The sequence below is a fragment of the Sceloporus occidentalis genome, unplaced genomic scaffold (genome assembly GCF_023333645.1).
Source record: "Sceloporus occidentalis isolate IW3139 unplaced genomic scaffold, rSceOcc1.0.p SCAF_154, whole genome shotgun sequence".
Taxonomy (NCBI): domain Eukaryota; kingdom Metazoa; phylum Chordata; class Lepidosauria; order Squamata; family Phrynosomatidae; genus Sceloporus; species Sceloporus occidentalis.
Window position 1 is genome coordinate 101,684 of NW_028317134.1, and position 16,145 is coordinate 117,828.

The window sequence follows — 16,145 nt, forward strand, 5'->3', positions numbered from 1 at the left end:
AGAGCAAGGTTTTTGTTTTGATTTGTTTATTTTTCCTGTTATGCCTGTGACGAAAAATAAAAAAAAACAGGCCCAGCCTTTTATTTTACCCTCCTCGTGTCTGAGCCGTCTCTGCAGCCTGGAAGACTGTGTGTAGGTAAAGATTCCCGGACAGAGTACCAAAGTGAAGGGGTATTCTGTCACATATGGTGGAGAATGCAGGCAACACACGAACAAGTCGGTAAGGTGTAAAAGAGACTAAAGAAAATGGAGGATGTCATTAAAGCACTTATCCAGTGCACCACAGTGCAGCAAGAAACTAACAAAAGGGCAGCTGAGACTAATACTATACAGCAAGAGAATATCGCTGCACTACAGCAACTGGTGCTAGCCCAAAAAGAAAACACAGAAGCTATGATCAGGCAAGCCGCATTAGCTCAAGCTGAAGCTCATCAAATGCTCAGAGAGGAGCAGCAAAATGCCACTCGTGCCATGCAGCAAGAGATCCAGGTCCTATCTGAAAGGCTTACCAGGGACACCGCAGAAGGACTGCAAGGTCCCAAGGTAATCAGAGCAAGTAACTATCTGCAAAAGATGGTGCCTACAGATGATGTTGAGGCCTACCTTATGGCATTTGAGCGAACAGCGGAAAGAGAAGGCTGGCCTGTGGCTGAATGGGCAAGCTTAATAGCACCGTTTCTAAGTGGAGAACCCCAAAAAGCATACTACGATCTGGAACCAGACCAAGCAAGGGATTATAACAAGCTAAAATTGGAGATCCTGGCACGTTTGGGAGTCACAGCCGCTATCCGCGCACAGAGATTTCACGCCTGGATGTACAGCCCAGGAAAAGCCGTTCGGTCACAGATGTTTGACTTGATACATCTCGCCAGGAAGTGGTTACAGCCGGAGGTTAACTCATCAAGCTACATAGTGGAGCAACTAGTGATGGACCGATTTTTGAGAGGTTTACCAGTTACTCTCCGCCGGTGGGTCAGTCAGAGCGAACCCCAGACAGCTGACCAGTTGGTTGCTTTAGTAGAGCGGTACATTGCAGCCGAAGAAGTAATCCAACATCCTGCAACGGAGCGACCTCGAAACCTAAAAAGCCCCAGCAAATATGGTAAGACTGCTCCTGGGAAAAGGGGAACTTTTGAAGAGCAAGTAGGCTCTTATAATTCCAGGGACATAACGCCAAGAGAGAGAGGTTTTTTCATGCAGGAAGAACCTACAAGGGACACTAGAATGATAAAATGTTTTAAATGTCGGGCATTTGGACATATAGCAAAAGACTGCCCTGATAATATTGAACCAATGGAATGTAACTTGGGTAATAATAGGGATGGTTATTCATTATATTCACGATCCGTGTGTTCTGCAAACAAAAGTGGTTGTGGAAAAAATCATCCATGGTGTTCGGTGACTGTGGAAGGGAAAACAGTACAGGCCTTACTGGACTCTGGAAGTATGGTGACTCTGCTTGACAAGTCTTTGGTTCCCGACATTTGTATTGATAATTGTAATAAGGTAGATATCGCATGCATACATGGGGACATACACAATTATCCTACTACTATAGTACGAGTTGAGACACATTGTGGCACAGTAAACTGTCAAGTTGGCCTGGTACCAAAATTAGCACACGACATGATAATCGGTAGAGATTTCCCACATTTTTTAGGGTTATGGGATTCCTCTGAGAATAATGCATCTAGGTTGTCGGATGATTTTCCTTTTGCAGAGATGTTGGTAGACGAGCTGAATAATGATGAGAAGCCTGAAGCTAAGTTGTTATGTCCTATTAAAACACTAGTTGGCGACAATCCAGAACAAACTGACACCTTGAATAGTCCGGAACAAGACATGGGGTTAATTGATTTAGAAGTTAGCCCAGGTAACTTCCATAGTGCACAGTGGGCAGACCCTACTTTATCAGTGGCTAGAAGCACTATTGCAGTAAGCAACGGATCGCCTACTGACCCAGGAAAACAACTTACCTATCCGTATTTTGAAGTTGATAATGACTTAATATATAGAATTGGTAAAAAAGAGGCAACAAAACAGTTGTTGGTGCCACAAAGTTATAGGCGCACAGTGTTAAATCTTGCACATAGCCATGTCTTAGGGGGTCATCTAGGAGTGGACAAAACAAGAGAAAGGATACTCAGAAGATTTTATTGGCCAGGGGTGATTGCAGACATAACAAATTACTGTGCATCCTGTCCTGATTGTCAGTGCACCGCCCCATTTAAAGCATTCCGTAGTCCATTGGTGCCCTTGCCCATCATTGAAACCCCATTTGAACGTATTGCAATGGATTTTGTTGGCCCGTTGGTGAAATCTGCGAGAGGACACCAATATATATTAGTAATATTGGATTACGCCACCCGATATCCCGAGGCGATACCTATGCGTACAACCTCTGCAAAGTCTATTGCCAAAGAGTTGTGGATGATGTTTAGCAGGGTTGGGATCCCAAAAGAAATTTTGACAGACCAGGGAACACCATTCATGTCTAATGTCACTAAAGAGTTATGCAAGCTCCTTAACATAAAGCACCTGAAAACATCTGTGTATCACCCACAAACAGATGGCCTTGTAGAGCGGTTTAACAAAACCTTAAAGGCAATGCTAAGGAGAGTAATTGATAAAGACGGGAAAAATTGGGATTTTCTGTTACCCTATTTAATGTTTGCCATTAGGGAAGTGCCCCAAGCCTCTACGGGTTTTTCAGCATTTGAATTATTGTATGGTAGGCATCCCCGGGGGCTACTTGACATAGCTAAGGAAACTTGGGAACAAGAAGGTACTGCATATCGTAGCGTCATTTCCCACATAAGCCAAATGCAGGAACGTATGGAAGCTATTATGCCCATAGTACGAGAGCATATGGAAAAGGCCCAACAGGATCAGAAGAATAGTTATAACAGGAACGCCAGGGTTCGGGTGTTTCAGCCTGGTGATAGAGTCCTAGTCCTGGTCCCCACCGTAGAAAATAAATTCCTAGCAACCTGGCATGGACCATATGAAATTATTGAAAGGGTAGGAGAAGTAAACTACAGGGTGAGACAGCCAGGCAGAAGAAGGCCTGAACAAATATATCACGTAAATCTGCTTAAGCCATGGAAGGACAGGGAAGTCTTAGTTGCAGTGGAAGCCACTACCTTTCCCCTAAAGGATAATGTGGAACCAGAGGTTAACATACCAGTAACCCTGTCAGTACACCAGACACGTGAGGTGAAGGAATTTATTAGATTAAATACAGATGTGTTTTCTCCAAACCCAGGCAGAACAAATGTTATAAAACATGATATTATAACAGAACCAGGTAAAAGGATCTACCTCAAACCTTATAGAATACCTGAAGCTCGCAGGGAAGCAGTTAGGGCAGAAGTAAAAAAAATGCTACACCTTGGGGTAATTGAAGAGTCATGCAGTGATTGGAGTAGCCCTATTGTACTTGTACCAAAACCGGATGGTACAATAAGATTTTGTAATGATTACCGTAAATTGAATGCCATCTCAAAATTTGATTCATATCCCATGCCCAGAGTTGATGAGCTAGTAGAAAGACTGGGGAAAGCCCGTTACCTTACTACACTTGATTTAACCAAGGGATACTGGCAGGTTCCGCTAACAGAGCGAGCGAAAGAAAAAACTGCTTTTTCTACCCCCGATGGTGTTTTTCAATATAAGGTTTTACCTTTTGGGTTACATGGAGCCCCTGCCACCTTTCAAAGGATGATGGACAGGTTATTGAAACCACATATGCGTTATGCAGCTGCATATTTGGATGACGTAGTCATACATAGTGAAGACTGGGGATCTCACCTTCCAAAAGTGCAAGCCGTGTTGAATTCAATCCGAGATGCTGGGTTAACGGCTAACCCAAGTAAATGTACAATTGGCCTAGAGGAAGCCAAATACTTAGGGTATTCAATTGGAAGGGGTTTAGTGAAACCTCAACAGGCAAAAATAGAAGCCATACGCAATTGGCCGCAACCAGCCACTAAGAAACAGGTGAGAACATTCTTAGGTTTAATTGGATACTACAGGAGGTTCATCTCTGAATTTGCTACAATTGCAAGTCCGTTAATAGACCTTACGAAAGCAAAAGCCCCTGTGTTGGTAAAATGGTCCCCAGAAACTGAGAAAGCATTCAAAAAGTTGAAGGAAATCATCTGTACCCAACCAGTGTTAGTAACCCCTGACTTCTCCAAAGAATTCATTTTGCAGACAGATGCATCTGATGTTGGACTGGGTGCAGTCCTTTCTCAGGAAAGCCGAGGGGAAGAGCACCCAATCTTGTACATAAGCAGGAAGCTTAACCCACACGAAAGGAATTACTCTATTGTAGAGAAAGAATGCCTTGCTATAAAGTGGGCGGTAGACCACCTTAAATATTACCTGCTAGGGAGAAAGTTTAGACTGGTAACTGACCATGCACCACTTACATGGATGTGCCAGAACAAAGAGAAAAACAGTAGAGTAACGCGCTGGTTTCTGAGTTTGCAACCTTATCACTTTTCAGTAGAACACAGGGCTGGATGCAAACAGGGAAATGCTGATGGGCTCTCAAGAATGCACTCGCTGATGTCTATGGTCGCTCACCCCATCAGGTCTGAGCTGGGGGGGAGGATGTGTGACAGAAAGCAGGGGATGATAATGGAAGGAGTGTATATATCCCCTTATATTTTGCAGGGTGGTTACCCACAATAGGTTTTCTAGCCCCAGGGAAATGTACTGTTAATATTGGACTTATTAACGTCTGTTGTTATTTGTGTGTTTTGGGTCCCTGGGGTGGAGCATTTGGAGAGTAGGGCGGGCCAGTGCTCCACTCCACAGTTTATGAGCAGCCGAAGACCAGCAGGTGGGAATCCAGTCCGGAGATTATCGGATACTCTCCTAGTACTCACCTGGTTCCACTAATTAATGGGAGAGGCAGTTAAGTAGCCTCCTGGTCTCAGTGCAGGGGAGAGATCATTTGGCTCCCTGAGAGAGAGGGAGAGAGCTACCAAAAACACTGACTGCTGCTATCATTGCATATACTCTGTTGTTTTGTTTGTTGGGAACGGATAAGCCGTCCAACTGCAGTTAGGTTGGAGTAACTTGTATTAGTTAGTGCTCACAAGAGCAAGGTTTTTGTTTTGATTTGTTTATTTTTCCTGTTATGCCTGTGACGAAAAATAAAAAAAAACAGGCCCAGCCTTTTATTTTACCCTCCTCGTGTCTGAGCCGTCTCTGCAGCCTGGAAGACTGTGTGTAGGTAAAGATTCCCGGACAGAGTACCAAAGTGAAGGGGTATTCTGTCACAATATATATATATATATACATATATACCGGTAAAAAAAAAATATATATATATATATATACAGTTCTGTGTAAATGTTTTAGGCAGATGTGGATAAATGATTTAAAGTTAGAATTCTTTCATAAGTAGACATGTTAATCGTTTATTTTTAACAGAAGAAAATATTTGGTGCAACCATCCTTTTCCTTCAAAACAGCATCAATTCTTGTATGTTTAAACAGTTTATATCAATTTAATATGTAGGGTGAAAGACAATCATTAACTGAAACAGAAACTGCTGTGTAGGAGGAATAAAACTGGGTGAGGAACATACAAACTCACTAACAAGGTGAGGTTGCTGAGGTTAATGGCAATGTGGTGGACCCACGGGCGGACTGACCCATCAGGCACTCGGGCATGGACCGAGGGCCCGGGAGGGTTGGGGGGCCCGCGAGGGTCAAGCCTTTTTTTTTTTTTTGACGCGGAGGAGAGAGAGGGGTGCCGAGAAGCTTTCAGCAACCGCTCGGCGCCCCTCAGTCTCCTCCGCGAAGCCTCTAACTCTATTGCAGAGCAGGGAGACAGAGGCCTTGCGCTCCCACCGCAGGACTTCTGGAAGGTAAGTGCTGCCCCCTAACTACAAAGGGGGAGAGGGTAGATATTGAGAAGGAGAGGAGAGGGAGTAGATAGCGAGAAGGGTGGGAGAGGGGCTGTTTGGGGACAAAGTTGACTCACGCTGGTCTTTTTGGGGACAAAGATGGCAAGTACTATGTGTGTTATCTGGGTACTGGTCAGGTTCTATGTGGGCAGTGTGGACGCCAGGGCTGGCTTTGGGTTGTGCGACCTGTGCTTGAAATTTAGGGGGTTTTCTCTATACCTTTAATGCTGAGTTTTTATGTGGATTCCAATTGATCTATACCTGCAAAGCTGGGTTTGTGTTATTCTGTTGATCCATATCTTCTATGCTCTGTTTAATACATTATTTATGTATACCTGCAAAGTATGAACAGCTTGTGGTGCGTATACATGGGAAGCTGTTCATACTGATTCTCTAACACTACGAGGAGTGTTTTCTGGGCTGCTGCAAATATTGAGAATCATTTTTTATTATTTATTTTCTTTGCTTTCACACGTGGGATTGGCACTATTGTTTTTTAACATTTGTATACCTGCAAATACAGAGTTTGTATGTTTTGTTCAGTTGATCAATACCTGCAATGCTGTTTCCATGTGTTTATTTGATCTATACCCTCAGTGTTGAGTTTACATGTGATTTCCTGTTGATCTATACCTGCCATGCTGGGCTTGTGTGTTCTGTTGATCTATATCTGCAATGCTATGTGGCCATACCGCTGACGTGAAAATAAGGCCAAGTGACTCAACTATTCAAGCAAACACAGGAACTATTATGCAGAAAAATGGCAGCGGGTGCACTGGACAGATGAGTAAAAAATTTAAATATTTGGCTGTAGCAGAAAGCAGTTTGTTCGGCGTAGGGATGGAGATCGGTATAAGAATAAGTGTTTGCAGGCGACAGTGAAGCATGGTGGAGGTTGGGGATTTGGTCAGAATTAATAATCTCCCCAATGCTGAGAAGTACAGGCAGATAATTATAATTCATCCAATATCACAAGGGAGGCATCTGACTGGCCTCAAATTTATTCTGCAGCATGTCAACAACCCAAACATACAGCCAAAGTAAATAAGAAGATGATGTTTGGAACCTACCGAGTTCCTTAAAATACTGTGTGCGAGAGAACCTAGGAGAACTGATGCTCTTTTGAAGGCAAAGGGTGATTGATCATGCCAAATATTGATTTGATTTAGCTTTTTCTTCTGTTCCCTCATCTTGCGTTTTGTTAAATTAACGTGTATTTTTGAAATAATTCTCACAGCACTTTTTTTTACCTGTCAAAAACTTGCACACAGTACTGTACAAAACAAATGTATTACAGTTAACAGCACATAACCTTTACCCGATGCAGTGCTTACCCAGTTTGTCACTGAAAGGGTTAACAGACAACACCTTAACATAATTAATGACATTTCAGATATACTGCTTAAAATTTGAATAAAAAATTGTATACAAATCTAAAAAAATATTTTATTTACTGTTTTATTATGCAAATCAAAATTTACCCCATATGAAAAATTTTTTTTTGAAATTTTGGGTTCAATAGTGTGATTTATTCAGGTGCATCTGTAGCAATGGCTGCAAAACTGTGGCACTGTATGAATGAATTTGCTTCATTTTCATATTTCTTTCAGAATATGACAGCCATATGATCTGTGAAAAGGAGCACAAACAAGCAGTACGTCTCAAACATTTGTCAGGTATTTATGCAATAAAACGGTAAGTGTTCCCATATCTAGAGCAAATATATTGAGCGTCATTTTATTTTAAATGTCTGTTATCACTATTGCAAATCTGTAGGGATTGCTGATGAAAACAATATTTTAGAAGACACTTTACAAAATATGTATATTATAAACTATAGACAACAGATATGATTTGCACCATACATGCAACTACTGTTATGTCCAACGTTACAGTATTTTAACCAGTTTTACTATTCTTCCGAACACCAGGGAGTGGAAAGGAGCAAGTTCCTGGTAGTGTGGCGTAGTATGAGGAAAGAGTTGGCTTCCATCATACTAATTAATGGAAATGACATCATGCCGGAATAATTCACTTCTACTCAGAGTAACACAAGATATAAGGGAGGATCATATGTGAGAAGAACCCAGGATGATCACAAGTAGGGCCTGAAAACTTTTATTTCCGTTAGCCCCTCCATGTATTGCAGAAATATAACATCGCAGAAGAACATGTAGCAGACAAGACAATGCTCTCCACTTAGCCTGTCTGATACAGATTTACCAATAGAGGAACACACAGAAAATACACGAAAAGAGCAAAGAAAGGATCCAGGCATGGCACAGAATTGCACAAAAGAAAAATACTCATTGGTGTTTATTCAGCGGGAGTTAGTGGGTGTTGTGGTTTCACCTTACTGATTTCATTTTACCCTTTGAATGGCACACCCCAGTGAACTGTTCCAGGAATAGCTTTGATAGCACTGTATAAAGCATATTAAAATCAGAGGTTTTTGATTGAACTATGCATTATACAGGGCCAGCTAAGTCTTGCAGAGAAATTAGGGAGGGATAAAGCATAGTGAGTCCAGGGGATTGAAACTACAACTCTACTGCAGACTCCCCTGCCGACCCCAGTATAAACCCTTTCGTTGTGACCCATAATCTTTAAGTAAGAGAATCCCAGCAGCCACTTCCACTTTCCAATTCTAACTTGATAGACCATGGAGGACAATCACCTAGTATTCCAGTAGCCGGCACACAATATCAGTAGCCGCCTTAAAATATACCATGGTAAGGACCTCAAAAAATACTCGGGCACGGAGTCTCCATTACCTACATCCACCTCTGTACGGCTGACTTCAGAAAATGCCTTAATTAACCTCTGTTAACCAAAATTTCATAAACATGTTACATTAATCAAGCATTTTAATCACTACAATTTGTGTCAATTTGTCTCGTTTCTTTTATGTAGAAGGATAAAAAGAATTCAGCGTTAAATCCTTTGAGCGCGTTGGCTGCCTGGAGTGAGCTAATGGGGGACAGATCTATAAAGCGTCCCCATTGGCTTTCTGCTGTTATTGTAAACTTTGCACTGTTTAGATGTATCCTCCGAGGTGTATCATTGGAAGCTTCCATGTGACCTTTATTTTAGGTTAGATATTTCACCTACTTTCACTTGTCTAAAGTTTCACATTATATATTCAAAATAAACACAAATTAAATGAACACAATCAGCATGTATGCAGAGAACATGATCTCCTTATCAACAAAACCATGACGGAAGAGAAGAACCGTTCTAGTCGGCCCATTTTTCCTGATGTAAAGGCTGAACAGTCCTTGTTCTCGTCTTAGATTCGGGGTAGATTTTTGCCTGTCCAATGCATGTTTAAATGACCTCATTGTATTCACCACTCCTGATGGGAGGCTGTTCCATTTATCTACCACCCTCTCTTTAAAGTAAAACATCCTTATGTACAAAAAAAAAAAAAAAAAAAAAGTAGCGTTTAATTTTACAAAAAAAAAGTTTGCTATGAATCTGCACATTTTTACATAGTATTGAAAATGAATGTACTCATCCTAAAAAGATAAAGATCCACAGATTCTTGGCAGATGTAACATTTTAATATAATTTTAATGATGATAGGTTCATTTGGTTCAGCAATCTATAAAAGATTCATTTGAATTAATTAAATCTCTGACAATTTAATATTCATTGAAATAACATTCAGAATAATCCAAAATGTTAGTGCATATTTTAATAATGTTAAAACCCTATACTGAGAAAACGCTCTTATACCCATTTGCAGTTTGCACCTGTTGGGAGGTGATGATGATGATGATAATGATGATGATGGTTATTATTATGCATTTAAAGAACTTAGCAGGAACTCATAACCTCCATGTATTCTGGTGAATTCCTATTGAGTTCAATTGATATTCCGAGTGGACCCAATACCTCGACGAATAATGGACTTGCTGGCCATATCTGCAAAGTTCTTTCAGAACCATGCAGTATTTTAGTAGTTTTAATATGGCTGAAACTATCGGTAGTTATTAAGAACAAATAAACTTATATAAAATATCTGGTCAGTTACCCTGGTGATGGCTTCTGTTCAAATCCTTATGTCGGTGAAACGGTGGTAGTTAAAATACCCCATCATGCACTGTGTATTAATAGCTGCCAGGAGTAAATCTCCTTCCCATAAGCCAATACTTACAGGCTCTGACGGATATAGTTTGCTGGTGCAATGGATGTTGCCTAAACATACACATATCTCCTCCAACGATTCCCTAAAATGAACCCCCGCTAACCGACACGTTTGTGTTACTTTATTTGCATGCGTGTGGCCTAGTAGGTAGATCTATATCGTAAATATGTAGTTTGTAAAACCATAACGCTTATAATCAATGCTTAGAAAGATGCCGTCATTCCAGTCCAGAGCACCACAAAGCATATTAGAAGCATATTCTCTTTCAACGTCACTGAGCAGGTTAAAGTTGTGTCCAACATATCACTTTTGTTCCTGTGTTTAAAAAACTGAAACTCACTCCCTGTTGGGGGAATTACCATATTATAAAGTTCATGCAGTCTAGAGATTAATAGAGACAAGTCACAGAGGGACATAGTCTTTAATGCTGTATGACGCCTGATCTATGCATGTCTACCATACATGCAAGAACAATACTTATAGTTGTATTTACTGGGCAGATCTGACTGTGGGGTAATTCCTTGTCAAACGTGTCAGTCGTGTACATTGGGCAGTCCTGACCTTAGGGTCAGACTATTGTGATGGATCCCAGCTGTGTTTATTGGACACTTCTGGTTATGGGGCCTGTTCATTGTGATAGATCCCAGTTACATCTATTGGGTAGTCCCCACCTCGCGGTCAGCCCTTTGTGAAGGATCCTTGGTTTGTTTACTCCGAGGTCGATTCATTGTGATAGACCCCAGGTGTGGGTATCGGGTTGTTCATGGGTTTTCATGGCTGGTCTGACATATTTTGGGTGAAGCTTTAAGTTTGGTTTTCTATTTTTCCTGAATGTTTAACTGTGTTTTTGCCACTACAAGGCATAGCTCTTAAAAGATAGAGTGCAGATTCCTTGCTGAACTATACACAATGTTGTTTTTAGTAGTCACCTACTTGTGTGGTCTAAGGAATTAAGTAAAATATTTCTGAATGTAAAAATCTATATTTTGCATTGCTTTTAAATCTTGTTTCATGATTCAGGTTTCTGGCGCGTAAGAAAACAGCTACAGTACTTGGCATTCCTTTTTCACCTGCCAAAGAACGTGTGACTTAAATCTGCCATGCCAAGGTCATACGGCAGAGCGGGTATATCTCCTTATAACTGCACTCTAGTCCGTCTTAAGGGAAACTCACTTCTAATGGATGCGCTCGATAGGCAGACAGACATGCTTTAACCGGGATAGCACCAGGGAAAAAATGTCTGCCACCTATATTTACAACAGACATAGATGGTATCAGAGGCTCTTCAGAATAAAAATATTTTCTTTATTTCTTCCATTAATCTAAAATGAATAAAATAGGAAAACCCAATGGTGCAATATCTTCTTATGATGTTTGAAAAAAGTCAGAATGCACTTACAGGATCGTAGAATTGATAAAGCTCTTCAAAATAGAAAGTCCGGTGGTAGAGGAAAAAGACCAAGAAACTGCTCCTATCGGATGGTGCCGTGGGAGTTCCTCCTTCTCTCTACTTCTCTCAACGCGTTTCGCCTTCTATGGCTTCCTCAGGAGAAAAAAACTTTCAAGTTTTAGTCCGTGATAGGTTTCATCACATGCATTTTGGGATAAAGGGAGATGGTAACGCATGTATATTGTTACAAATGTGACACTAAAATGTGTACTTATCCCTTTCCAATTTACAGCACAATAAAAAGGTAGTACAAAAAGTGCATTTATAATGGAAGTACACTAGCCATAGAGGCTTTTGATCAGGGTATATTAAATATGTATGCAGGTCTCTGCCCATAGAGCTTACAGTCGGAGTAGGTGAATCTACAGATGCAAATGATTGGGATCGGCACTGTGCTGTACTGCACCATATCACATTTTAGGGTTTGTATATATATATTTTAAAAAATTTCTGACATTGATATATTCTACCTTTCCAGAATGAAGGAGAATGAGAACTTGTCAATGTGAAAAATACGCTGTCATACTATCAGCATCGTTAACCTATAACTTGATTTCAGCTCTTTAAAGAGCCAGTATACTTTCGTTTTAACAATTACGAAAGTAATTAAAGTTAGGTTTGCACACCGGTTATCATCATTTCTAAAATAAAAAAGAGGCATTTCTTGCCATATCATTGTTTGTATCCCACCACCTGCTTTTGTAGGGAAACAGCATGTTCACAGGTAATACGCATTCACACGCTATCCGACAGTTTATATATAAAGAAAAAGCGCCCACCAGGAATCCCCATAGAAAAACATTTTTAATGTTACATACTTGGTTTCACAGAAAACTCAACATTATAGTCCCTCCTGGGGACTTTTATAAAGATACAGATAATATTCTGACAGTTTATTTTAAAAATAAAGTTTACTGGCTCTTTAAGGAGCGGAAATCTACTTAAAGGTTAAAAGTGTCGGTAGTCAATAAGTAGAAGATAGCTGGAGTTATCATCTCAGGGGCTCATCTTTGGACAATTTAACCCTTGATGAATTGAACTCCAATGGCTGTTCACAGCATTTGAAATACAACATTCACGTGGGCTTCATTTGATACCAGTACTACACATTTACTCCATGTATACCACTCGCTAGGAACTAGTTAAATATTGGTTTGAAGAGGTGTTGTCATGCGTCCCCTATGTTTTTTATTTATTTTTTGAGAAAAAGTTTGTGGAATCCACAGTATGAAGTTCGCCAACTAAGTTTGAAATGCTCTATGTCTAATTTGACTTTAAACAGCTCAGACCTGTTTGCTTGACTGATGAATGAAAACAGGGAGTAAAATGACGGGAAAATCGTTCATTAAGTAACTCCTCTCCTCTACTGTGCATTAAACAGCTCCCACGGGCATGTGTTGATACAAGCCAGGGGAAGAAAGACAAACATACGTATGAGAAATTAGTTAACACCACCCTGTTAGTAGCCCATTATGTAATTGTTATTTTGTTTCAAGTTCTTCTTATTATTATTATTCCTATTTCAGTTTATGTAGCCAATGAATGTTCTAGATTGTGTCTTGTTTTAACACTTCACTGCTTCCCTGTTTACAGAAACACATTAATTATGCTTCCCAGATAATTATGTTCTCTGACTGATTCCACTCTATTTGACTCTAGGATTAACCACAGATGAAATCAATAATGGTAGTATAGTAAAAGAAGGTTAAACCTTCTTTACTGTTAACCTCCAGCCGTGTTAATCTGAAGAATGTAATAAGGGTGATGAGAAGATGAGAGGATGATGAGCATATAATACATACTGAATGCTTTACTTAAAAAAAAGATTGGACTGAATGATGAGAGCTTCCCATTTAACACAAAAAGAATGTCCTTTAAGCTCAACTTGATTGTCCCTTTTAAAGAGCTTGAAGGACAACAAAAAACACCCAGGATTGTTAAAGGAATCACATAACTCTATGTGTGTTTAAATATTAGAGTCATATAGAGTAACACATTCCTCATTTTACTCTGAGAACATTGTCCACCAAGAAAGAATCAACCACTTTAATGTCTGCTTCGGTTTAGGATGTAATTCCAGTTAGGCATCCTTTTAGTGCCTCATCAACAAAAGTGCAGAAGGAACCTGTTGTGAACTATGTGAGATGGTTTTGGAGGGTATATTACATGTTTTGTGTATTACGCTAATTCCTGTTATTCCACTGTGAAGGAGAACTGTGTCTGAAGAACATTACATTCAGACAACTATATCCTGATGGGTTCTGTAGATATCCAGATTCTCCATGAATTCCTGGGTGGCACAAATACAACCTTATGGATATTATATATATATATGCACAATTCTCTGTTAATTATGTAATAATTTGTTATAAAGGCCTTTGTGTTATGATTTGGTTACGTTTCAGATGCCTGTTTGCTAAGCTATTTTGAAGTGCCCCTTTAATGATTGGGCTGTAAGGGCAATAAGCGCCCTCATTCATCAAATTATCAACACCTTTCTGTAAAAGCAGGCCTCGGTCCTGTGTAAATATATTAACTGGTGTGGTCTGGAATTATAAACATTCACTCTTTTTCTTGACTGAAACACAGGTTCTCAGCTGTGTAGTATCTCAGGTCCTGAAAATATATGTACTGCTAGCAGATGACACTATCCTTGTCAGCAAACCTTTTTAAGTGAATTTTGTTAATGTGCTTACATTTGCTTTCAATCCAATGACACACAGCAATTCAGAAGATACAAGTAACTATTTTATTTCAGAAGTTCTGTGAAACCTTATTGTATGTTAAAAAATTTTGGAACTACCTTCATATACCGGTCATTAAATTTGATCTGATCTTCAACTAAGTCACTACATTTTATTGTTTTATGGTGTGAATTGCTCTCTTGAGATCCGGCCACAACATCTCGGTTGAGATCAGGACTGAGCCACTCTAGAAGGCATCTTTACTTCTAGTGTTCTTTTGTTTGACTTACTCTTGTGTTTTGGGTTGTTGTTCTGCTGAGGTTCAATTTGAGGCAGGTAAACTTTCTTTCTTCTGCACAGCGTGTTGATACATGTGGAAATGTATTTTTCCATTGATGATAGTAAGCTTTTCAGACCATGAGATAGAAAAGGAGTCCCAACACAGGATTACAGTTGGGATGTTGGTGTGCTGTGCTCCACACATAGCATTGGATGTTCCTTCCAAACAACTTGAGTTTGGCTTCATCTGGGTCCACAGAATGCAATCCAACTATTGGATACCTCACAGCCTGAATATAGTCATATGTGCAGAATGCCCACCCCTACGGAGAGTAGTGGTCCTGAACTGTCTCCATGCCTTAGCATGGGCTGAAGAACATTAAAATAGCTTTGCAACCCTGTCCAGGTTTATGCAAGTCAAAAAAGATTCAGAGATCTCTTTTGTTCAAGTCATGGTTCACATCAGGCAATGCTTCTTATGAATAGCAAATTGAAACTATGTGATTGTTTTCTATAGAGCAGGACAGCTCTGACCAACACCTCCAATCTCATCTCATTGATTGGACTCCTGACTACAACTACATTTTGGTGAAGTCATTAGCCTAGAGTTTCACATACTTTTTCCATTCTGCACTGTGGTCGTTTACACATTAGGTTCAATAAAAACATGAAAATGTATAATTGTTTGAGTGTTAGTTGGAACAGTAAGCCTTCTTATATAAAAGAAGAGCTAATTGAATTGTTTTTTAAAGCGTCAAAAGGATATCCGATTTTAGAATTCTTCCCAGGATTAGAAACAATCATAGGAACTTCTCCAGGCACAGATGGGTATGTGGGATGGGCATTATTAAGATTTTGTCACCAACCTCACAAGGGCTATTTATGGAAGCCCCAGTCATTGAAAATGCACATGTAATGTAAATAGAATACATATTTGTGAGTTTTTTTTGTTTATGGTACACATTACAAGCATCATCGTGATAGATGTTGCTTTTTTAAATTGTTCATTTTGCTAATACGCATGACACTGTTGTAATAGTGTACATTAATAATTTCATGAAAACTGCATAAGATATTAATTATTTGAATGACAGGGATACTGAAGTCATGCATGGATACCGATCCACAAGAAGAACTTTCATTGTCTTGTAATGAAAGAAGTGTACGTGACTTAAGCGTTAAAAGAATGAAATAGATCGGCTGAAAGTCATACATGGGTATCCTCCTTACTTGTATAAACATCTTGGATAAACATAAACAGCTACTTTATCATCTTCTTAGAAGTGCACAGGAGTATTCAGGCTGGCTGGCTGGCTGGCTATCTCTTCCATCATGTAGCTTCTTTCAGTCACTTCATTCGGTTCCCACACTGAAGAAGCCCGATTTCAGCTCAAATGACAGGCCATCAATACAACTGCTCTGCACAGAACTATCGAATTACGCTTTCAAGAATGGAGAACAAATGCTAGTTTCCTCTCTTGACAACTGGTCTGGTTATTTTATTCCCTATTTGCCTGTAACTTCTGAAGGTCTAAGAGGAACATTATTAGATTGTAGGTCATGTAATTTAAACATTTGAGAGGTGCTTACATTTTAATCAACTTTGAAAACCTGAAAGGGGGGCTGTTGCCTTCCCAACTTTTAATATAACCAAAGTC